Source organism: Pongo pygmaeus, chromosome 19 (genome assembly GCF_028885625.2).
Source record: "Pongo pygmaeus isolate AG05252 chromosome 19, NHGRI_mPonPyg2-v2.0_pri, whole genome shotgun sequence".
NCBI classification, from domain to species: Eukaryota; Metazoa; Chordata; class Mammalia; order Primates; family Hominidae; genus Pongo; species Pongo pygmaeus.
Genome location: NC_072392.2, coordinates 97,840,940 through 97,865,279, shown reverse-complemented (window position 1 = coordinate 97,865,279; position 24,340 = coordinate 97,840,940). Strand labels below are relative to the sequence as shown.

Here is a 24,340-nt window from a genome sequence, read left to right as displayed (position 1 = left end):
GTACATACCACATACGTGCACACATTTACACATGCCACACACCACACAGGCACACCCCTCCACATACCCTCCACACATGCACACCCCTCCACACACCCTCCATACGTGCACACATAGCTTTTATTCCATCCTCATCAGGCTCCCAGATAACCTCACACCAGCTTCCTGGACTTGCTCTCAAACCAGCAATCTGTGCACCAACCCTTGCCCCAGGCTCTGTTTTCAGGGGCTCCAAGCAAAGGCGGTGACCCTACAGAGAACACGATACTGTTTGGGGCTGAGTTCCAGAGGGGACAGGAGGACCAAGAGTAAGGAAAGATGGGGATGGGCTGGGGGCTGGGGGTGGCCTCCACCTTCTGCTGGGACCTTCGCCGCTGTGCCTGGCTTTTATCACTTCAGGCTGTGCCTGGAACACAGTAGGTGCCCAATAAATGTGTACCAGGGAGTCTGGTGTCCATCGGATGGGCGGAGCCTGGCTGGGGGTTCTCCTTTTTGGTGACAGGATTGGTCCTGGCCATGGTGTGTCTCTTGTCCCCAGGAATTCTAGAGTGGCAGCGTGGCTGTAACAACACTCTGAGTTTTGAGATGAAGGAAGCCCCCGAGGCAGGTGGGCTCATTCCAACAGTGACTTCTGAAGCCTTGGTCCCCAGCGACACCTGTGCCAGGGGGGACACATGGCAATGGGTGCCGACCCCCAGGACCACGTGACTGCCGGGTTCAGGGGGCCTCTCTCAGATCTCTCCTCATGTGAGAACCTTTATCCTCCATCCTGGCTCTTCTCCTGGACTCCTTGTTTCTGGAACAGTGAGCAGGCTTGGGAGGAAGGGGCAGCGACAGCTCCCTGCTCCCAGGGGCCCCAGCAGACACGGGAACTTCTCGTCCCTCCGAGGGCTGGGAAGCTGCTCACAGGCTTCTTTTGTGCTCCCGAGAGGTTGGATGCTTGGTGAATTCTGAGAAGTTGGCTGCAGTCTCGAGGCCCCTTCTTGGGGTTCATTGAAGATTTCTTTGAGATTTGGGGTGGGGTCCATGCTGGCTGTGTTTGACATCGTCCTCCTGGGGCTTGTGGCGACGAGAACTCTTACCCCAGGGCTGAGCTGATGTCCTTGCTTTCTCCTTTTCATTCTGGTGAGAAAGGGGCCATCTGAACGCCAGGAGGTGGACACGCAGCATCCAGGGAGAAGGCAGGGGAAGAGGTCTGGTCTCCTGCTCCACTTTCGGTGCCAGGTGGCCAGAATGAACTTCATTGGTATCCTGGATTTTCTGCCTCCTTTCCTGGAGGAGCCCCAGCTGGGATGTCCTGGATGGCGGACTTCCCTAGACCGCATCCCAGCCCCAGGAGACCCACAGGGAAGGCAATTTACATTTCAGGTCATTAAAAAATAAAAAAGCAACCCAAGGGGGCTGGGAAGGAAATAACAGTCCCAAACTTGGCAACAAATAGGTTGCAATTTTTGGAAGCTTTTTTGTGTGAAGAATGAGTTTCCAGCTCTGCAGGAATATCCATGTGCCTTTTAAACAAAGGGCAATTATGTGCAATCCATCTTTGCTTTTGTGGGCTTCCTAGGAAGGATTCTTGGAGTCTTTGCCTCCATCTAGCCCCCTCCGTTTTAAAATGACAGTAATGTGAAAGTTTCCAAATAATTGCTTGTCTTTTACCGTGTGCTATCTTGGCGCATGTCTGTCCCCTATCAGGGCCTTGTCCCCTGGGGTTCTTATCCTGGGTATAGGATGGATGGGGACAGTAAAGAAGTGTGTGGCCTGGGAGGTGAGGAGGCGTTGTTGGGGCAAAGCTAAAGCACACTGAGCAGCACAGGAAGCACCCTCAAATGGGGCATTTGTCTCCCGGTCCCCCACGGCCCCTGCAGTGCCCTCCAGGGAATACATGGGGGGTGGAGGGCACCTTCCCTGCTGCCTCTTCCTCCTCTTTCCTTTTCTTCTTCTTTTTTAATCTGAGGGCTTCATTTTCCAGAAGCTGTCATTTTATATAAACCTCGCGCTGAGGCACATCCGTTCTCACTGCCAAATCTCCACATCAAACGCTGGTGTCCACCATTGAACTGACAGCCCTCCCCAGCATGCCTGGCCTTGCCGAGACCTGGAAGGACAGACCCCACTTGGTGGGACGATGCAGGCCAAACCCACGTGGGGGTGTTGGGGTGTGTGGAGGGTGTCGGGGTGCATGCGACCCCTCTTCACTGCCGTTCTCCAGAGTCCCTTCCAGGGGGTCCCAGCTCCTTCCCGTGCGTTTCTGGTACAGCCCCCAGGGCCTCCCAGGGAAGCTCCAGGAGCCTGGGCAGGCAGCAGGGAGGGGATTGGGAGGAAAGAGGCTACCCGTTCGGGCTGGATTATGTCCTCCCAAAAAGCCATGTTGACGCCTAACCTCCAGGACCTCAGAATGTGACCTTAGAGACAGGGTCTGCTCAGAGGGGATGGGGGGCCCTAATCTAACAGGACTGGTGTCCTTATCCGAAGGGTAAATCAGGACACAGAGGCACAAACAGGGGACGGTGATGTGGAGAGACAGGGAGAAGACAGCACTTGGCTGGGGCGAGCCAGCCACAGGCCGCTGACACTCAGGAGAGCACCCAAAGCCAGGAGAGGCCTGGGGTGGATTCTTGCTCAGAGCCCCCAAAAGGAGCCCACCTGCTGGAGTCCACACCCAGACTCAGACGGCAGCCTGCCGCAGCGCGAGAGGATCCATGCTGTTGTTTGTGGCCGCCGGTGTGTAGTCCTGTGTTATGGTAGCCCCAGCACTAATGCTCCCTCCCAGGCAGTTCCTTATGTTCCCCACCCTTGAGCACTGCTATGCCCTGAAAGACCTGTCCAAGCTCAGGACGGGGTCTTGCTATATGGCCCAGGTCCAAGCTCAGGACGGGGTCTCACTATATTGCCCAGGTCCAAGCTCAGGATGGGGTCTCGCTATAGGGCCGAGGCCCAAGCTCAGGACGGGATCTTGCTATATGGCCCAGGTCCAAGCTCAGGACGGGATCTTGCTATATTGCCCAGGTCGAAGCTCAGGATGGGGTCTCACTATATGGCCCAGGTCCAAGCTCAGGACGGGGTCTCACTATATTGCCCAGGTCCAAGCTCAGGATGGGGTCTTGCTATATTGCCCAGGTCCAAGCTCAGGATGGGGTCTTGCTATATTGCCCAGGTCCAAGCTCAGGACGGGGTCTCGCTATACGGCCCAGGTCCAAGCTCGGGATGGGGTCTCACTATATGGCCCAGGTCCAAGCTCAGGATGGGTCTCGTTATATCACCCAGGTCCAAGCTCAGGACAGGTCTTTCGGGGGAGGGCCGTGCTTAAGGGTGGGGACACCTGCAGGGTGTTGTTCATTTTTAGGGAAGCAAAGAGCAGTGAAGGGGGTGTGGGGTGGGCCATAGCTCAACAGATCAAAGAGAACTTGGCTTGCAGGTTCTTCCTAACCTGGGGTGAGGGTGGTCAGTACCTTGGTCAACTATTATTTATTTTCCTGGCTGCAGCAAGGTCTATGCTCGGCTCCTGGAGTGACAGGAGGAGGATTCGATGCCAAGCCTGCCCTCAGGATGTTTTTTGGTCTTCGTGGTGGGATGAAGCCCAGAATGTCTCCTTGCACCCAGAGTCCCCGGGGGAGAGTAAGATCAGTTGTCAAGTGCATTAGAAAACACATGAGAAAATGCCCAGTCTTGGGCCTGGCTCACGTAAGGCTCAAAACCATTTGTTTATGAACATTACTGTGAGCTCCAGAGCTGGATCTGCATGGTCCAGCTCCAGCAACTGCACCCCACCTGGAAACTCCTATGCATGCCTCAAGACCCAACTTAGGCCGAGTAAGGTGGCTCATGACTGCAATCCCAGCACTTTGGGAGGCCAACGTGGGAGGATGGATTGAGCTCAAGAGTTCAAGACCAGCAATATAGTGAGACCCCTTCTTTACAAAAACATTTTTTAAAAAGAGCCAGGCATGGTGGCATGCCCCTGTGTCCCAGCTACTCAGGAAGCTGGAGTGGGAGGATTGCTTGAGCCCAGGAGTTCAAGGTTGCAGTGAGCTATGATTGTGCCACTGCATTCCAGCCTGGGTGAGAGCCCATCTCTAAAAAGAAAAAAGACCCAACTCAAATGTTCCGTCCTCACGTGAAGTAGCTCCGTCTGCTTCCCCGTGGGCTCCTTCATCTATTCTCCCACAGCCTTTCCCCCTGCCTCCAAGTGGGACCTGGATCAAGGTCCTGTGATCCCCTGGTTACATACCCGCTCCCTTCCTAGGTGCCACCTGGGCTGAAGCTTGTGGTCTGAAGCTTTCTGGCCGGCCTGCTGCTCCGTGGGGGGAACCTCGCCTGGCTGAGTAACTCGGGCAGCTTGGGGCTGAGGGTCCTGGCTGAGTGGCTCCACTGGGTTTGTAGACAATGCCGGTGTTCCCTGGTTACTCTCACCAGCCGCCTTCTCCCAAACAGGATTGGCTTGGCCATCACAACAGATAAGTCCAAGTTAGGATGAAAACAGCAGGGGCTGGGGTCCCTAGCCTTGCTGGTGTCTCCTGCAAAGGACACTGGACTGCAAGGTAGAGGTCTTGGGATCAGGCTGCCGTGGATGTGCTGTGTAAGGTCACGCCGCCTTGGCTCCATGGAGCCTCTCCCATGCAATGTGGGCACCATTGCTGCCCCTTACATTGCACAGGAAGGGTGCCAGCACCACAGTGACCGAGTGTGGAAAGGGGCTCTCGTGACCAGCCGTGCTCCCTTCTCCTCACACCACCTTCCTGTTCGCAGGGTTGCGGGGGGTCTTGGAGAGTCGAGGCACCACAGGGTGGGTGGTCTGGGCCTTAATGGTTCACCTTTCTGCCTTGCGCCCACCAGTTACTCTGGCTACAGAATTCTTGGGACCGGCCAGTTACTGAGTCAATTTCCAATGGTCTTTCTTAGACCAGTTTCTGCATCTGTAGCAGCAAATCTATTTTTTATTTTACCTCCAGTGTGGAATTTTTCCTAGTTATTTTAAATAAGTTTCATTTATTTGTGCCTGGAATTCAGGTAAGTATTACCAGACTTGCACAGATGCAAATTCAGAGTCATAAAGGAATATTGACAGCAGTTGCAACCACATCACCATCTCTCATGTAATCAAGTGCCCTGGCTGCCGTCAGAGGAAAACGTAGCATTTGAAAAGCTGCGGGAGAATGCACTCTCCAACAAACAAGATGGGTTCTCCAGAGAAACCCGGGAGAGGATGCTTCTGAGAACTCTGCAGGGACATTCGAAGCAGCTTCTGATATTTCTGATTGAAAACATATGAAAAGAGAAAATCAAACCGAAGGTCTCACCAAGTAGCTCAATTACAAGCCCTACCAGAATGAATGTAGCCACATGGCTCTGTTGGGTTCTAGGTAATCCTGGGAAGCAGAATGAAGTTGAGGAGCGTCCTCATGCCCCTGGGGGAAGGGCGTACCGGACAGCGACTGCCGCATCACAAACACACCCCAAAACTCTGTAGCTTGAAACAGCAGTTGTTGTTCTTGCTCATGAGTCTAGGGGTCATCTGGGCCCTTCTGCTGAGCTGGGCCATGCTTGGCTGGTCCCAGCTGGGCTTGCTGGGAACTCTGTGGTCAGCTGCCAGGTGGGCTGGAGGCCGCTGGACTTGAGACAGGTCCCTGCTTCTCCTGGCTCTTCCTTCTCCAGCAGGCTCACTCAGGCTTGCTCACACATCCATGCCTGGGTCCCGGGACAGAAACGGAAGTGAGCAAGGCCTGCTGAGGCCCCACCTGGAATAGGGGCACCCTCGTGTCTAGGACATCTTTTGGTCTGGAGGCCAGCCCTGATTCAAAGGGCAAGGAAGTAGACCCTGCCTCTTGGTGGAAGGAGCTACAAGGTCACATTGCAAAGGGAATGTTTCCATGGACATGTGAACAGTTGGGGCATCTCTACACTCAGTCCACACCAGGTACAAGCCTCCATGCTGGGAATCACCCCAGTCTGAGGGCCCTGGCCTGGGAGATGGGAAGGCTGGTTGGTGGATGCGGGAGCTCAGCCGGGGGTCAGTGCCACCAGGACAAATGAAGACTTGGTCAAAGAAGGCCTGTGTCCAGCTCCTCTCCTGTCCAGTCTCAGCTCACTGCTCGGCCCCACCGAGCCCATCCTAACATTTCACTTTCTCTTGTGTCTCGGCCCATCAGGCTCATCTGTCCACACTGAGTTCAGACTCTCTTGCTTCCTGGGCTCATCCTCCCTACTGGCACTTTGCTGCTGGGAGTTCCTCAAGGCATCATCCTCTTTCTTCACTCTCCCTGGGCTGGACCAGGGCTCAGCCAATACCCAAGTGCTGGCTCATGCAGGCCCCTCCTCCTGAATATTCCTAGACCTCCCCCAGGTCTTAAACATTTTTATTTTATTTTATTATTTATTTATTTATTTTTGAGATGGAGTCTCGCTGTTGTCGCCCAGGCTGGAGTGCAATGGCACGAACTTGGCTCACTGCAACCTCCGCCTCCCAGGTTCAAGCAATTCTCCTGCCTCAGCCTCCCGAGTAGCTGGGATTACAGGCTCCCGCCACCATACCCAGCTCATTTTTCGTATTTTTATAGAGACGGGGTTTCACCATGTTGGCCATGCTGGTCTCGGACTACTGACCTTAGGTGATGCACCTGCCTCAGCCTCCCAAATTGCTGGGATTACAGGCATGAGCCACCACCTGGCCTTTTAAAAATGTTTAATTGTTTAATTTTTTTATTCCAATGGGTTTTTGGGGAGCAGGTGGTGTTTGGTTACATGAACAAGCTTTTTAGTGGTGATTTCTCAGATTTTGGTTCTCCCATCACCCCAGCAGTGTATGCTGTACCCAGTGTGTCATCTTTTATCCCTCACCACCCCCTACACTTTCCCCAGAGTCCCCAAAATCTAATGTATCGGCCGGGCGCCGTGGCTCACGCCTGTAATCCCAGCACTTTGGGAGGCCGAGGTGGGTAGATCACGAGGTCAGGAGATCGAGAGCATCCTGGTTAACACGGTGAAATCCCGTCTCTACTAAAAATACAAAAAAGTAGCCGGGTGTGGTGGCAGGTGCCTGTAGTCCCAGCTACTTGGGAGGCTGAGGCAGGAGAATGGTGTGAACCCGGGAGGCGGAGCTTGCAGTGAGCTGAGATCGTGCCACTGCACTCCAGCCTGGGCGACAAAAATAAATAAATAAAAAAAATAAAAATAAAAAAATCCAGTGTATCATTCTTAATCTTTGCATTCTCATAGCCTAGCTCCCACATATGGGTGTGAACATACGATATTTGGTTTTCCTTTCCTGAGTTACTTCACTTAGAATAATAGTCTCCAGTTCCATCCGCGTTGCTGTGAATGCCATTATTTTGTTCCTTTTTATGGCTGAGTAGTATTCATACACACACACACACACACACACACACACACACGTATATATAACATTTTCTTTATTCACTCATTGATTTGATGGGCATTTGGGCTGGTTCCATATTTTTGTAATTGCGGATTGTGCTGCTATAAACATGCATGTGCAAATATCTTTTTTGTATCATGACTTATTTTCCTCTGGGTAGATACCCGGTAGTGGGATTGTTGGATCAAGTGGTAGATCTACTTAAGGTTCTTTAAGGAATCTCCGCACTGTTTTCCATAGTGGCTGTACTAGTTTACGTTCCCACCAGCAGTGTAAAAGTGTTCCTTTTCTACCACATCTGTGCCAACATCTATTATTTTTTGATTGGTGGGGTATGGCCATTCTTGCTGGCGTAAGGTGGTATTGCATTGTGGTTGTGATTTGCATTTCCCTGGTCATTAGTGATGTGGAGCATTTTTCCATATGCTTGTTGGCCATTTGTATATCTTCTTTTGAGAATTGTCTGTTCACGTCCTTAGCCCCAGGCCTTTTGTGGTTCATGCCCCTGCCTCCTCCTCTCCCAGCGTTCTCCGTTTTAGAGGACAGCACCCCTGCCGCCCCACCACTTTTTGTACAAGGCGGAGGCTGGGCTCCTCCCTCTGTGCTCTCCATCCCCCGCCATGTCCGCTTTCTAGGCACCCCCACACCCTGCCCATCTCACCTCCTAAAGCCCTCATTCTGTTCACGTCTCTCCTTTCCCATGGCCACCACCTTCTCTGGCCTGGACCATGGCCACGGCCTCCTGCCTGGGTTCACAGGCTTTGGCTACTGAGTGGGAAGTGGATTGGAGGGGAGCATGGGCAGGGCATCTTTTAAAAATGCAAACATGATCATAGTGCTTCATGAAATGCTACCAGAGCCACCGTTCCTCCTGGCCGGTCCATTCCTCTAGAGGTTGCACTCCTCTGGGCCTCAGGGCCTTTGCACAGGCAGCTCCTGCTTGGAGTGCCTCCTCTCCCTCTCCCTTTGACCTTGTCATTGATCCCAACCCAGTCTTCAGAGCTCAGCTCAAATGTCACTCCCTTAAGGAAAGACTTCCTTAACCGTCCCCAATTAGGGGTCCCAGTTAGCTGCTCTTATACCCCTACATGCCCCCTGAGGTTCTGACCCCAGCTGAGTGCAGTCACTGTGGGGCACTGCGTGACATCTGTCTGTCTTCTCTAAGGCCAGGGGCCCTTCGACCTGAGTCACCGTGGGGTCCCAGGACCTGCCATGGCGCTCACTCTCTAAAGACTAAACAGTGGTCGATACCAGTGAATGAATGTGTCAGGGCCTTTCACACACATCAGCTCACTGCATCCTCAAAGCATCTCAGTGAAAGAGGACCCTGCTTTACCAGGAGGAAGCTGAGGCTTAGGGAAGCCAGGATCATGTGTCGATGAAGAGCCACAGGGTCCACACTGCCCAGTCCCCAGCACTGTCTCCCCTGCAGTGCCCAGTGCTGACTTGGCACGGCTTTCATTGCTTGTTTTCCATGTGTTTGGATCTTTCATCCTTGATGAAAGATCCCTTAGGAATGGGCTTGCCTGTCCCCTGCAGTGCCCACAGCAGCCTATGACGTGGTACATCTGTGGGAAGCCCTGGCGGAGGTGGGCACCAGAGGCCCATTGTGGGTCCCAGGGGTCCGTGGCTCTGGGAGGCTGAGACAGGCCTGAAGGGCAACTCATCCCTCAGGAATGAGTATCTAAACACATCCCATGGGTAATCACACAGGGCAGGGGGCTGTTAGCCACTCAGGTCCTTCCAGGAATTGCATCCTTTTTTTTTTTTTTTTTTTTTTTTTGAGGCACAGTCTTGCTCTCTCTCCCAGGCTGGAGTGCAGTGGCGTAATCATGGCTCACTGTAGCCTCAACATCCCGGGCTTCAGTAGCCTCCCACATAGCTGGGACTACAGGCATATGCCACTATGCCTAGCTAATTTTGTATTTTTTGTAGAGATGAGGTCTTGCTCTGTTGCCAGGATGGTCTCAAACGCGTAGGCTCAAGCAATCCTCTTGCCTCCGCCTCCCAAAGTGCTGGGATTACAGGTGTGAGCCACCGCACCCGGTTGGAATTGCATCTTGAACAGAGATTTATTGAGAAGAGAAAGATCTTGTCTTCCCCTTCCCCAAGTCGTCAGGGATGGACAAAGAGAGGCTGTGGGGAGGTGGAGAAGGAGCACACACAGAGTGGAAGCGAGGCTGAATGCCCACTTTTCCAGGGCCAGACACTTGCACACACACACATACATGTAGGGACAGGCACATGCATGCACACAGATGCACACACAGGCACATGCATGCATACACAGGCACGCACAGGCACATACATTGGCAGGCACATGTATGCATACACAGGCACACACAGGCATGAGGGGGGCTTTAGCAGAGGGGCAACCTGGCCTCTGGGCTAACACGATTCCCCATGGTGGCCAAGTGGCTCTGGCTCCATGGCAGATGCTCCATGGCAGTGTCTATGAAAACCATGCCAAATCCCTCTGGGTCCAGCTTCCAAACTCCTTGGAACAGCAAGAGGTGCTCCCCTGCCAGGTCCGGAGCAGGTGGCACCTGCCCTCCTCCAGCCCCTGGCTGTGTGGGCACAAGTACAGCTCTCTTCTCTTCCTGCAACAGGAAACCAAGTGGAAACCTCCCGCATATCAAATCATGGACAGAGCATCCTCATCCTCGGGGCAAGGCAGGCCAGGGAGCATCTACACGGCCGTGGCCCTCTGTGTGGGGATGTTTTTCTTGCTATGGTTCACGTGTGCATGGAAATGGAAGAGGTGAGTGACGTAACGACTCTGACAGTCCCTCTGGCTTCATTCCATCTTCTTTCCTGCCTGATGCTCTGGTGTCCAGAGCATCCGGATTGCAATCTGGCCCAGCTAAGGGCAACCCCTGAAGGAGTGGTCAGATCCACTTGAGCCCGAGGGGAAGTCTTCCTTCTTGTTTCTGCAAAAGCCCAGAGGCTTCCATGACAACCTAAGTGCACTGGTGCTTTTTCTGTTTGTTTGTTTTTTTGTTTGTTTTTTTTGTTGTTGTTGTTTTGAGACGGAGTCTCGCTCTGTCGCCCAGGCTGGAGTGCAGTGGCACGATCTCGGCTCACTGCAAGCTCCATCTCCCGGGTTCACGCCATTCTCCTGCCTCAGCCTCTTGAGTAGCTGGGACTACAGGTACACGCCAGCACACCCGGCTAGTTTTTTTTTTTTTTTTTTTTTTGTATTTTTAGTAGAGACGGGGTTTTACCATGTTAGTCAGGATGGTCTCAATCTCCTGACCTCATGATCCACCCTCCTCGGCCTCCCAAAGTTCTGGGATTACAGGCGCGAGCCACCGCGCCTGGCCACACTGGTGTTTTATGATCTGCATTGGCCTAGGTTAGTGTCATTGAGACAGACTCACTTTGGTCACAAATATTTGGTGTCTCTGCTCTGCCCAGCTGTGGAGCTCTCATGTACCTCTGCGCCTTTCTTTGGCCAATGACCAAAGTCATTGATATGGGGCTGGAAGTCGTGTCTGCCACGGGTTAGGATGGAGTGTATCCATCCCTCTTTCCTCTCTGTCATGACAGCCAGGAATGTTCCAGAAAGAGGTTGCTTTATCAGCCTGGCCCCTTGTATGAGGAGCAAGATGGACCCGTGATAGGAACGTAGCATGAGCAAAAAAATCTTTGCTCTAAAGAGTGACTGTGACTTGGCAGCTGTTTGTTACTGCAACGGAACCTCCTCTCTCCTGGCTGATCGAGGTGCCTCACTGAAGTCGTCTCTCAGCCTTTGGCAATGGTTTAAATTCAGTGAGCGCCACTGAACAGTTGTCTGTGCCCAGAGTGATGGAAGCAATAAGAATGGGATTGGGTTTTTGTCTTGGTCTAATGGGGTTGCCTGTCTGGCTCGGGGGCTGGGGCTGTGCTTTAAACCTATGAAAAGATATGACATGCTGTTGCTCAGGGGTGGGTTGAGGGAGCTCTTGGCTGATAGATCAAGTCTGGATAATCCAAGAAGGGAGGGGGAGGAGAAGAAGGAGGAGGAGGGAGAGGAGAAGCAGGAGGAGGAGGATGGAGGGAGGAGGAGGAGGAGGGGGAAGAGGAGGAGGAGGAGACGGAGATGATAATGATGGTGGGACTGGGGCAGGGACTGGGTGGACTGCAGGTAAGACAAACCCTTAAGCAAAGCTGTGGTGGGAGGACGGAGCACAGAAGCCCAAGGGGCACTCAGGAAATGGGGCTGGGATGCCAAGTTCTCAGAGATGAGATTGGGAAGGTACCAGGTGCAGTTACCTTAGAGGGACCAGCTGAGTGCAGTCGCTGTGGCACCGGTTCCCATTTTAGAGATGACAACTGAAGGTGAATGGCAGCCGGTGACTCCCCGACCCAGTGACTCCCCAACGCTGTGACTCCCCCACCACAGCACCAGTGACCCCCCCACCACAGCGCCAGTGACCCCCCCACCACAGAGCAAGTGACCCCCCCACCACAGCACCAGTGACCCCCCCACCACAGCGCCAGTGACCCCCCCACCACAGTGCGAGTGACCCCCCCACCACAGCACCAGTGACCCCCCCACCACAGAGCAAGTGACCCCCCCACCACAGCACCAGTGACCCCCCCACCACAGCACCAGTGACCCCCCCACCACAGTGCGAGTGACCCCCCACCACAGCGCGAGTGACCCCCCCACCACAGCACCAGTGACCCCCCCACCACAGTGCGAGTGACCCCCCCCACCACAGCACCAGTGACCCCCCCACCACAGCACCAGTGACCCCCCCACCACAGCGCCAGTGAACCCCCCACCACAGCGCCAGTGAACCCCCCACCACAGCACCAGTGACTCCCCCACCATGGTGCTGAGTCTCAGTGGATGCCTGGGCCACCTGACCACATTCTGCTCCGTCTCCTGATGGCTCCCAGCCTGTCCTCTCCAGCTCCTGCCAGCCCTGGAGCTCGCCTCCTTCTCTCCTTCATCACTTGCGCATGCTGGATGCTCTCCTCTCCACAGCCTCCCCTCGGCATTGCCGACTCCTCTGCCCTGCCCCGAGCAGGTCCCACGTTTTGTGGAGACGGTCTGCAAGACAGAGTCTTCCTGAGTATCCGAGGAAAATGACCTGTGAATATCAAGGCCAAAAGCAGGGTGCAGTTCTTGGTTTTGGGGAGCAAACCGGCTGATGTGATGTTGTCTCCCATGTGGGCTTTTCTGGTAGGAGCCATGGGCCAGCGGCTGGCAGCAGAGCCAGCCGTGTCGACTGCAGTGTGCACGTCAGACTGGGCTGCCTCGGGCTGGGGACAGGGAGCCCAGTCGGGTCTGTGCCTCCCCATGGGGCAGGACCAGACGAGGTTCCCCCAAAGAGCATGGAGAACAATTAGGCAAGGGCAGGAGTGGGAAGCAGAGCTGGGCGGGAAGAAAACAGCACGCAGGCCCGTCCTGTTCAGAAGGGAAGAGGGAATGCGATGGAGACGCATGGGAGATGGACCAAGCACGATGCTCAGGATGTTGAGGAGGCAGGAGGCTGAGTCTGAAGTGCAGCCACCCTGAGTCAAGGCCACTGCGTCTTAGAGAATGTAACTAACCAGGGAATTTGCAGCAGGTGTAACCACAGTTGTGCCATTGGGGTCATGCGGTGATGGAGTGAGCCCTGAGGTCAGCCCTGGGCAAAGACCCTGTGCCAGGAGAATGGTGGAATTCTGGAATTATCTGCTCTGCTCCAAACCCAATGCCAAGCAAATCCTACACCAGCTACCCACACTTCTGGCTTCCTGGAAGAAGCTGCACTTCCTTTTAAATGTTTATTATTTTATTATTATTTTTTCAAAGCCAAGTCAGGGAGTTCCTCTCCCACAGACAGATGTTGTGAATTCACTCAGCATCCAGACCAAGGGTCTCTGTTGAGGATGTGGAAAAGGTGCACGAATGTGCAGGCCCCTGGCCCGGAGCGGGTCTCAGGATGGCCGGCACGTCCAGGCCTTCACCTCATCTACCTGCCTCCAGGGGAGGGCACAAGCCCATGAGGGGTTGAGTGGGTACTGTGTGCATACACCCACAGCCACCTCCCCAAAGAACTGCACCCATGTGCCCACACGGAAGAGGATGCGCAGGGAGCCTGCCCCAAGGGGTGCCAGGCAGTGGGTACCCTGCCTCGGTTTGGTTTTGCTCTGTATCTGACGGGCTGCCTATTTTGCATTCCTGATTGACCATGTGCTGTTTGGGGAAAGGTATTGGAGGGCTTGAGTGCCCTGATGCTCTCCAGAGCTGGTTTTGTTGCAAAGCTCCTGTTTTCCCCGGGCTTTGTGGTTGCTCCCGGCATCGCCAAACACCCCCACGGGTGAGAGAAGCGCTCCAGGTGGCCTTTGCTGTTTGACAAGTTTGGGCCACCCCACTTCCCTCCACCACTACCCCAGATTGGGCTCATCTCTGCCTCCTGCCCATCCGGAAAGCCAGCAGTGCTCAGGCCGAGGAAGTGAGGACACTCTGGGGCCAGGTGGAGGGACAGCAGGGTTCTGAGCTGAGCGGATGCTTATTTTTAGGAGCCTGTGGGCACTGCCACCCACGCTGGGTCTGCACGGGCCCCTGAGCTCCATCTTCTGTGACAGTGGTTCAGAGCCACCCTCGCGCCAGGAGGACCTAGCCTGGCATTGCCGAGCTTTTCACAAAGGGTGCTCAATGCTGCTCTGGTCCAGAGAGCACCGTACCCCAGTTCTCCTACACTGGCCTCCCCGGCCCCTCCACCTCTCTCCCTCCCCTTCTCCTTCGGGTTTTCCAGGGAGGAGGTGGGTTGACAACCTGCTTCGGGAGCTGGAGCCAATTCTGAAACAAGTCAGCAATGATAAGCCACAGACGTGTGTGTGCTGGAAGTGGGATCTTTGTTGGCAAAGTGTGCGCCCATCACCTTTGACTGTACTTGCAGAAACTTCTGCCGCTCATGCAAGGGAACTTGGCACTGGAAACGTAACTGCTTTTCTTGTCCCCATGTATGTCATTAAAATGGCCTTTGAGTTTATTTCTTCAAGTTTGATGATAAATGTTTAAATAATCAAGCTTAGAGACATTTTTGGACATTGCTGCTTTTTCCTCTGGTGCATTTCCCCTGCCGAATTGAGTCTGCCCGTGCGTGTGAAGAATTGCTCACTTTCTTCCATCTTCAGGGCCTCGTTGCTTCCCCATGGAGGGTGCCATTTGCCCCGTTCATGGTGCCTGACTCCCTCAGTGATCCTGCACCCCACCAGGTTCTCCAATGTCTTACTCACCTGCTACTTTTCAGTTCTAGCCAGAATTGTCGGAAATCTAGCTCTTAGAAAGTTTAGATCTTGGTCATTGGAAGACAGACATGTCCTGCACTAGCTCTCTCCATCTTCATCAAAGCCAAGATCACTTCTTGGGGTTTGAGTGCGAGGCTGGGATGGGGGTCTGGAGAATGAAGAGTCCAGAGTGAGACCTCCATGCTGTGAGCCGTCTGTGTGTGGGCTCTATAGGCTTGAGTAATCCCCCTCCATCCTAGTCAGGTCTTTGGGGTCTGGGTTTTGGGGCTCTGAGGAATCCCATTTTTAAGATAGAAAGGTGGACAGCAGGAAACATCAAGCCATAGCCAGGTGGGAGGGGACTACAAGTGTCTGGGACCAGAGCTGTGGGCACCTGTATCAGTCAGGTTCTCTGGAGAAACAGAACCAGTAGGCTCTCTCTACCCATCTCCATCTCCATCTTCTCCATGGTCTCCATCTTCTCCATCTTCTCCATCATCTCCATCTTCTCTATCATCTTCTTCATCATCTCCACCTTCTCTATCATCTCCAACTTCTCCATCATCTCCCACCTCTCCATCATCTCCATCATGTCCATTATCTCCAACCTGTCCGTCATCTTCTTCATGATCTCCACCTTCTCCATCATCTCCATCATGTCCATCATCTCCAACTTCTCCATCATCTCCATCTTCTTCATCATCTCCAACTTTTCCATCATCTCCAACTTTTCCATCATCTCCAACTTCTCCATCATCTCCATCTTCTTCATCATCTCCAACTTTTCCATCATCTCCATCTTCTCCATGATCTCCAACTTCTCCATCATCTCCATCATGTCCATCATCTCCAACTTCTCCATCATCTCCATCTTCTTCATCATCTCCATCATGTCCATCATCTCCACCTTCTCCATCATCTCCATCTTCTCCATCATCTCCATCTTCTTCGTCATCTCCACCTTCTCCATCATCTCCACCTTCTCCATCATCTCCATCTTCTTCATCATCTCCATCATCTCCACGATTTTCATGATCTCCATCTTCTCCATCATCTCCATGATCTCCAGCTTCTCCATCATCTCCATCTTCTCCATCATCTCTGTGATCTCCATCTCATCTTCTTCCTCATCTCCATATCTCCATCTATCAAGAGATTTATTTTAAGGAATTTGTTCACATGATTACAGGTGTTGGCAAGTCTGAAATTCCTAGGACAGGCAGGATTTGCGCTGCAGTCTTCAGGCAAGAATTTCTTCTTCTCTGGGAAGCCTGAGTTTCGGCTCTTCAGGCCTTCAGCTGATTGGTTGGGACCTACCCATCCACCTTCTGGAGGCTCATCTCCTGTACTGAAGTCAGCTGATTGTAGATGTTCACCACAACAACCAAATATTATCTCAGCAACACCCAGATTCACGTTGGACTTAATCCCTAGAGACTATGGCCTGGCCATGTGGACACAACACTGACCAGCACAGCATCCCTCCAAGCTCCCAACAGGACTGGCGACTTCTGCTTGGAAGTTTGGTTTTGATCAGTGGTTTCAGCCTAACCGAGGGGGTGGGCTTGCTACTATCACAGGAATACCATGAAATAATTTGCAGCCTTATGGGGAGGGGCCAGACTAAAAATAGCACGTGTTGGGCCTAGGGCTAGATTTGCTCTGGCAGGCTGCCCCGGGCAAGGACTTAGATCTTTCCCAGAAGTCGGAAGTGCCTTGACCCCATGTTTAGTGCTAAGACAGAGGTGCCCTAGTTGTTCAATTTTTAGCCTCATTTAGAATAGCTTTTTCAAAGGGTGAGTGACAGGGACTTAAACGACTGTCTTCCTTCTTCCTGTGTACTTCCCTCCAACCAGTTTCTCTAAGCTGAAGTCTGACCTTGTCACTACTATATTCAAAACACTTCAAAGGGCTTCCCGTGGCTTTTGGAAGACGGAGCTCCTACCTATGGCATGAGGTCCGTCCCCCAGCCCTGCTGGCTGCCCCTGCACCTCGACCCACTTCCATTGTAGCTCTGTGGCCTCCCAGAGTCCTTAGCACCTTGCCTTCCCTGGCCTCAGGGCCCTGGAAAGGGGCCCCTTTGTCTCCCTCACTCTTCCTCCCTATCCCATGTACTCGTTCCTGCCCCTTAACTCAAGAGCCCCCATTTCCCCGTTGCATGCCCTCACAGTGTTTCATACCTGTCCTTGTCTGCAGGACATCCATGCTGTAATTCATAACTAATTGCTGGGTGCGTGTTGAACCAGTGCCTTTCCTGTTAGATCAGGGGTTCTGGGCCCGGGCTGCATGGTTGAATCGCCTGGGGGGCTTCACAGCCCCCATACCCAGGCTGCCTTCAGAACCTAGGGGGTAGGCCCCAGGGCAGCAGTCATTTCGAAACTCCTCAGCTGGTTCCAGTATGCACTCAAAGTTGGGAACCACTGTGCCACTCAAAGTGTGATCCTTGGACCAGCAGCGGCATCATGCAGGAGCTGGTTAGAGATGCAAACTCAGGCCTGGCCCAGACCTGCTGACTCAGAACCTGCCCTTCAGTGAGATCCCCATGTGGCTGGGGGACATGTGACAGTTTGAGGAGGGCTCCGGGTGCCACCTGGGAGGCTGGACCCTGGCCTGTCTCCGGCACCAGCGTGGCAGTGGCTCCACACTCTCACTCAGTGAACCTGTGAAGCCTTTTTTCTTTTTTAAAGTGAAAAGCAAGTTTATTAGGAAAGTAAAGGAATAAAAGAATGGCTACTCCATAGGTGGAGCAGCGGCATGGGCTACTCAACGGAGTATACTTATAGCTACTTCTTGATTACATGCTAAACAAGGGGTGGATTATTCATGAGTTTTCTGGAAGAAGGGTGGGAATTTCCCGGACCTGAGGGTTCCTCCCCTTTTTAGACCATACAGGGTAACTTCCTGATGTTGCTATGGCATTTGTAAACTGTCATGGCGCTGGCGGAAGTGTCTCTTAGCAGCTAATCCATTATAATTAGCGCACAGTGAGCAGTGAGGATGATTGGAGTTCACTTTGATCGCCATCTTGGTTTTGGTAGGTTGTGGCCGGCTTCTTTACCGCATCCTGTTTTAGCAGCTGGGACTTTGTGACCTGTATGTCTTGACCTCCTCTCTCGTCTGAGTAAGAATGCCTTAATGTCCAGGGGATGCAGTCCAGCAGGCCTCAGCCTCATTCCACCTAGCCCCTAGTCAGGATGGAGTTGCTCTGGTTCAAACGCCGCTGACATATTTCCCCCCTCCCTTTGACAAGGGGACCCTTAATCCTAAGGGTTGAGAGGGATGAAGATCCACCTTCTGTAACTTCTCCATGAGGACTTTTTAAACAATCCCTCAGATTTCTCCTTTTCGATTCTTTCCTTGCTGACCCGCTCCCTTGAGGGCCAGCCCACCTTCTCCAGTGGGCAGCCCGCCCCTGGGGGCTCGCACCCCTTCTTCATGGGTGGAGAAGCTGGAGTTTCTGTTTTTCTCCTCCCCGCCTGGTTCCCACCTCCGCAGTTGAGTTTATTCCTAGAGAATGTTGTCCTGCGCCAGGGAGGGGAAGGAGGCCTTGTCTTTCTCCAGCTGGTGAACGTGCCCACCTGGCTCTGCTTTAGGCACCCTCCCCCCACTGGGCAGATTCAGAGAGAAAAACTCCAAGTAGGATGGAGATCGGAGGCAGGTGATGCCGGGGGGAGGGGAGGGGACAGAACATTCCAGAGGAAGATGGCAAGGCGGAAGGGAGGTTTTTGAACACAGCTAGGCTTGAATCATCGCATTGGAAAATCCCAGATGAAGTTCTCAGCAGCAATCATTCACATCAAGTGGCCGCAGCTGTAGGATGGAGAGGGCTTGTTAAAGGGACAGGTGCCTGTTCTTCCCGTGCTGGGGAAGTCAGGGTGAAAGCCTTGAAGGGCCTCTCTCCTTGCCTGGAGCCCCTCTGCAGACCAGAGAGTGTCTCCAGGGCCGTGGGCTCTGAGTGCTCAGCCTGGAAGCCGCTTCTCCAGGCTGCAGAGGTCCTGCAAGATTGAAAGGCCTCAAATCACGGCTGGGGACTGCATAGCCCAGAGGCCTCCCACAGGTGGGTGTGTGTGGACAGCAGGTGTGTGTGGATGCCGTGCTGCGTGCAGCTCCTTCCAGAGCACGGTCTCGATGCCCAGCTCCCTCTGCTTTCGTTCCCCGCGGCCTTAGTCTTTCTTTCCTTTTCATCTGTCTCAGGCTTGGAGGAAGTATTTCCAGTGGCTCTGCTGCTGCGCTTTGGAGAGGGTGACTTCTAGAGTGGCTGGGCTTGGCTCTTGCCCCTCTGGGAATCTTCAGGGAGAGGGGACAGAAGAGGAAGTGCCTGAGGCATAAGCAGGAAAGGTATCAGGTGCCGTAGGGGCAGGGCTGCCAGGTGTACCCAGGATGCCCAGGTAAACTGGAATTGCAGATACACAATAATCGCTTAGTATGAGTGTGTCCCGAAGATTGCACGGGATATACTTATCCTATAATTGTTTCGTTTTTTCTCTGGAATTAGTGTTTTACTGGCTATGCTGTCTTATCTGCCACATTTGGCAAGCCTGCATGGGGTGAGCGTGGGTGGGGAATCCGGAAGGCACCTCAGGGCAGCACGGGTGGCCAGCCTCTGCGTCCCTGCAGCGTGGCCATTATTCTGGTCCTCAGAGCCCTAATGAGCAGCTGAGCTTCCCCAGGTCTTTTCTGTAAGACAATGAGCCGGGGGAAACGTGCACATTTGCAAACTGCTGTAGGCCATAAAGTAATCAGACAGGCTGGCTGCCCTCCTGCCTTTGTTAATAAATACTTAAGACTGTGGTACTCACCTGGGGCCACCTCCCAGGAAAAGGCTCAGCTCCCACTGCCTTCAGCTTGGCTCCCCTTCCCCCTCCCTCCCCCCACCCTGTTGAGAGGGCTGAAGGCCTTCAGGATCCACCAGGGAGGCCTGGTGGGCTGAGCTGGGGTGGGAGAGGTCTGGGAGAGGGGGCAAGAGGGGTGGGATCGGCTTCATCCATGGGTGTGCATAGTGGGTAGGCACCTGCTGGGTGTTAGGCACTGGGGCCACAATGAGCTCCTGGACACAGGGACCTTGCCCAATGAGAAGCCACTCCAGGTGCCCCAAGGACTGTGGGTTCAGGGATGGCTAAGCCGGGTGGCAGGGCGATGCTGCCCTAAAGACTCACTGCCAGGGGCAGGGGAATACTCTGGTCTGAGCACCAAATGGACCGTAGTCTGGGCAGCAGGTGTGTTAGGGGCTCTGTGTCAGGCTGCAGGGGGGACTGAATCCCAGCCCGGTCTCCACTGCCCTAATTTTGTGTGACCCTGGGCAAGTCAAACAGCCTCTTGATGCCTTAGTTTCCCCATGTGTAAGATGGGAGGAGTGAATAACACCTGCCTCTCAGGATGGCCAAGAGGGTTAAATGAAAGAATACTTAGTACCAGGTAGTGGTTTGCACTCGATGGCTCTCAGCAAATTGCGCTCTTATGATAAGAGTCCTGAAGGTGAGGGGTTGGCAGTGAGAGAGGATGCTGGGGAGGTGAGCAGGCCACACCCGGAGGGCTTATGGGCACAGTCTTCTGCCCATTCTATTGTCGCCACCACAGGCCTTCCTGTTGCCTGCCCCGTTCCCTCCTTGAGGGATCCTTGGATTAGAGTCTACTCAAGAAGCAGGAAGAGGAAGCCAGACCCCCCGCAGCAAGTTCACGAACATCCAGTCTTGGCCAGGTCGGCTGCGTCCTGACCCACCACCCTTGCTTGGTGCGATGCAGCAAGATAACATGAGATCCTGCAGTGGAGATTCAAAGCTTAATTAAAACTGTAGATCACAAATATGAGACTCCAGGCTTAAGACAACCTGATCACATTATCCTGGTACACTTCCATTTAAATCTGAATTTCTGTGATGGAAGAGAGTGGTTGGTGGGGCGGGGTGGGGGGGACACCAAAGCAGATGAAAAACACTTGTGACACTTTTATGATGGGGCCTCGAGGAAGACTCTGGGCTGGCAGTGGGGAGGAGATGGCACCCGCAGGCATAGGCAGAAGGGAGAGGGAGGCCTGGCCGTAGCCTGTCCTAGCCAGGCTTGACAGGGGCCAGGTCGGGGCTCTGCTTAGGGGTCAGCTGTACAGCAAGGACCATAATCTGCTGGCTCTAGGGCAGGCTCTGCCATTTTCCTGATTTGGGGATATTTGGAAACCACAGTGCTGACTTCTTTCAAGAACCCAGAGATGCTAGGGGACCCTGGGATTCCTTAAGAATCTTGAATGCCTGATGCCACCAGATTGTTAGTCCAAAGGGTAAAATTCCAGTAATGAGAAACATCCTTTTCAACGCGTTAAATGACAGCTAGGCCAGGGCCGGGGACGTGGAGCTGGCATTACGATAATTACCTAATAGATTAACTTCATCGCAGCATTTTTGGCCTCACTCCTCCTCCCTGCCACTCTGTTTTATAAAAAATTCTTTTCTCCCAGGGCCCCCCCTCATCCTTCAGTAAGAGTCTCTTATCTGTGATTTACAGGTTTCTTCATCCTTCCTGAGACATGACATTCTATTTTTTAAAAGCAACCCACAGCTATTGCAAGGCATGCAAAGCAGCCCAGCCCACAGGCCCACTCCTGGAAAGACGTGAGCCCGGCATCAGGGGTTCCCAGCCCTGGCCAATCCCTTGAGCCACCCAAGAGTTCATGAAAAGCACTGACTGTGAGCTCCACCCTAGAGTGTGGAGTCAGGGTCTCCAGGGGTGGGGTCTGTAAGTGTCACTTTGGAAATGCTGTCCAGGTGACCCTGAGGGACAGGACAGCTTGAGAGCTAGTGGCAGCCAACACTGTTGGTGGGAAACATTACTCAGATACAGACAAGTTTTGAGACAAATGAAGCAGGCCCACTCAGAAGTTCTTAGACTGCTGCTGTGCCAGTCAGTAGGGGGAAGGGAGGAGCAACGTGGCTGTGATGTCTGTCCATCCATCTATCCTCCATATATTATCCATCTGCCCATCTATACACCTATAATCCATCTATCCACCTTCTATCTACCATCCGTCTATTATCCATCTGTCCATCTACCATTCATCCATCTACCATCTATCCGTAATCCACCTATCCATCCATCCATCCATCCATAATCCATCTGTTCATACACCATCCATCTATAATTCATCTATCCATCCACCATCCATCTATAATCTACCTATCCATCTACCATCCATCTATTATCCATCATCCATCTGCCATTCATCCATCTACCATCTATCCGTAATCCACCTATCCATCCATCCATCCATCCATCCATAATCCATCTGTTCATACAGCATCCATCTATAATTCATCTATCCATCCATCCATCTACCATCCATCTATAATCTACCTATCCATCTACCATCCATCTATTATCCATCTGTCCATCTGCCATTCATCCATCTACCATCTATCCGTAATCCACCTATCCATCCATCCATCCATCCATAATCCATCTGTTCATACACCATCCATCTATAATTCATCTATCCATCCATCCATCTACCATCCATCTATAATCTACCTATCCATCTACCATCCATCTGTTATCCATCTGTCCATCCGCCATTCATCCATCTACCATCTATCCATAATCTACCTATCCATCCATAATCCATCTGTTCATACACCATCCATCTATAATTCATCTATCCATCCATCCATCTACCATCCATCTATAATCTACCTATCCATCTACCATCCATCGATTATCCATCTGTCCATCCACCATTCATCCATCTACCATCTATCCGTAATCCACCTATCCATCCATCCATAATCCATCTGTTCATACACCATCCATCTATAATTCATCTATCCATCCATCCATCTACCATCCATCTATAATCTACCTATCCATCTACCATCCATCTATTACCCATCTGTCCATCCGCCATTCATCCATCTACCATCTATCCGTAATCCACCTATCCATCCATCCATAATCCATCTGTCCATTCCTTCTCTACTATCCATCTGCCCATTCACCATCCATCCCTAATTCATCTGTTCATAACCATCCATCTATTATCCATCATCCATCGATTTTCTATCTTTCCATCCATCCAAACACTCTTAGATGTTGAACTTGGCCACCAGAATATCTTGCATCTGGTACAATGTTTGCAGCAGGCCCCGCTTAGTAACAGCAAGTGGAATAAATGCAGGTTGGCAGATTAAAGAAAGAAGCTATTGACATATACCCAAAGGAATTGAAAACAAGGACACAGATACTTGTATGTCAATGTTCACTGCATCATTATTCACCACACAATAGTGAAACAGCCCAAATGTCCGTCAACAGGTGAGCAGGCAAACAAAATGTAGTATATCCACACAATGGAATAGTATGTAGCCATAGAAGGGAATGAAGCTCTGACAGGCTACAGCATGGATGAACCCTAAAAATGATGTGCTAAGTGAAAGAAGCCAGACACAAAAGGCCACACATTGCATGATTCCATTTATATGAAATAACTGGAATACAAATCCATACAGACAGAGGGTAGACGAGTGGTTGCCAGGGCTTGGGGGGAGTAGGGAGCTATTGTTTAATGGGCATGGAGTTTCTGTTTGGGGCGATAGAAAAGTTCTGGAAGTGGGTCATAGTCACGGCTGCACAACATTTGATATGTAATTAAGGCCACTGAATTGTACACTGAAAAATGGTTTGAAATGGCAAGGTGTTTTTTTTTTTTTTTGTGATAGATATTTCCACAATGAAAAAAATCCCCTAAAGCAAGAATAAAGAAACCTACCTGAGAGGCTAGCGGGGGTATTCCTCAAGGTGGGTGGGTTGAGGAGAAGGCAGACGCCTAAGCATCTATTGAGGAGGTAGCCCCCATCACCCCTCAGCACATCCTCACTGGGGCTGGAGCTCTGGGGGGTGGGGCGGTGGGGGTCTCACTCAGGTGCTTTCCACGGAGCAGGTCCTGGGGGTCTGGCCAGTTTGCCCTTGGTGATGGTGAGTGGGATGCAGGAACCTGGCTTATGGGCCAACCAGTCGCCTTCAGAGCGAAGGTTTTTTTAAATGCGGGCGGAGCTGGGAAATTAGCCTTTTTCACCATACAGGGAATGGGGGTCTCTTGAGTCTTCCCAGGCTCTCATGAGGAGGAATCACCTCTTTGGAATGTATTGAGGGTGCTGTGTGTGGTTGGCTCCTAGCACGGGAGAAACGCTGAAGAAGGGGCATTATCCCCAGCTTTAGTTGTAGTGTGAGGCAGGGGAACCAGCAGAAGTTTGCCTACCAGTTGCATATCCCTTATCCGAAATGCTTGGGACTGGAAGTATTTCAGATTTTGGATTCTTTTTTTATTTTGGAATATTTGCTTTATACTTATCAGTTGAGTGTCTCAAACCTGAAAATCCAAGAAACAAAATGCTCCAGTGAGCATTTGCTTTGAGCATCATGTCAGTGCTCACAAAGTTTTGGATTTTGGAGCATTTTGGATTTTCAGATTTGAGATGCTCAGGCTGTATGATAAAAGGAATCGGTTCTCTGTTCTCTCAGAATACGGATTTGCTTGTGGTATCGGTACTGAGTTTACAGCACACTGTTGCTTAGTGGGGGCCTTGGATGTTTGCTTCCAAGACCAGATAAAGTCTTTGTACTCTAGATGTGTGTCACCCCAGCTTGGGAGCTGGCAGGGGTGAGGGAAAGGTGAGCCCCCACTCCTCCCAGCAGGCTATTGCTCTGGAAGATAAGAAGTACCCAGCACAAGTACACGCAGTGTGACTGTCATTGGAGAGCGGGCACCCATGCTGTTCT

At 52.4% G+C, this 24,340-nt stretch overlaps 1 protein-coding gene across 3 annotated transcripts in view; it reads left to right on the top strand.

Moving 5' to 3' along the window:
• RBFOX3 (RNA binding fox-1 homolog 3) overlaps window positions 1–24,340 on the top strand; it is a 527,163-nt gene that overhangs the window by 18,998 nt on the left and 483,825 nt on the right. Inside the window, exon 1 of one of the 3 annotated variants that reach the window (XM_054457211.2) lies at window positions 18,585–18,638. The exons of the other annotated variants lie outside the window; for them this stretch is intronic. The gene's annotated coding sequence lies outside the window, so the exon portion shown is untranslated. Of the gene's footprint in view, window positions 1–18,584; window positions 18,639–24,340 lie in introns of those variants that run through there. 3 annotated transcript variants of the gene reach the window in all.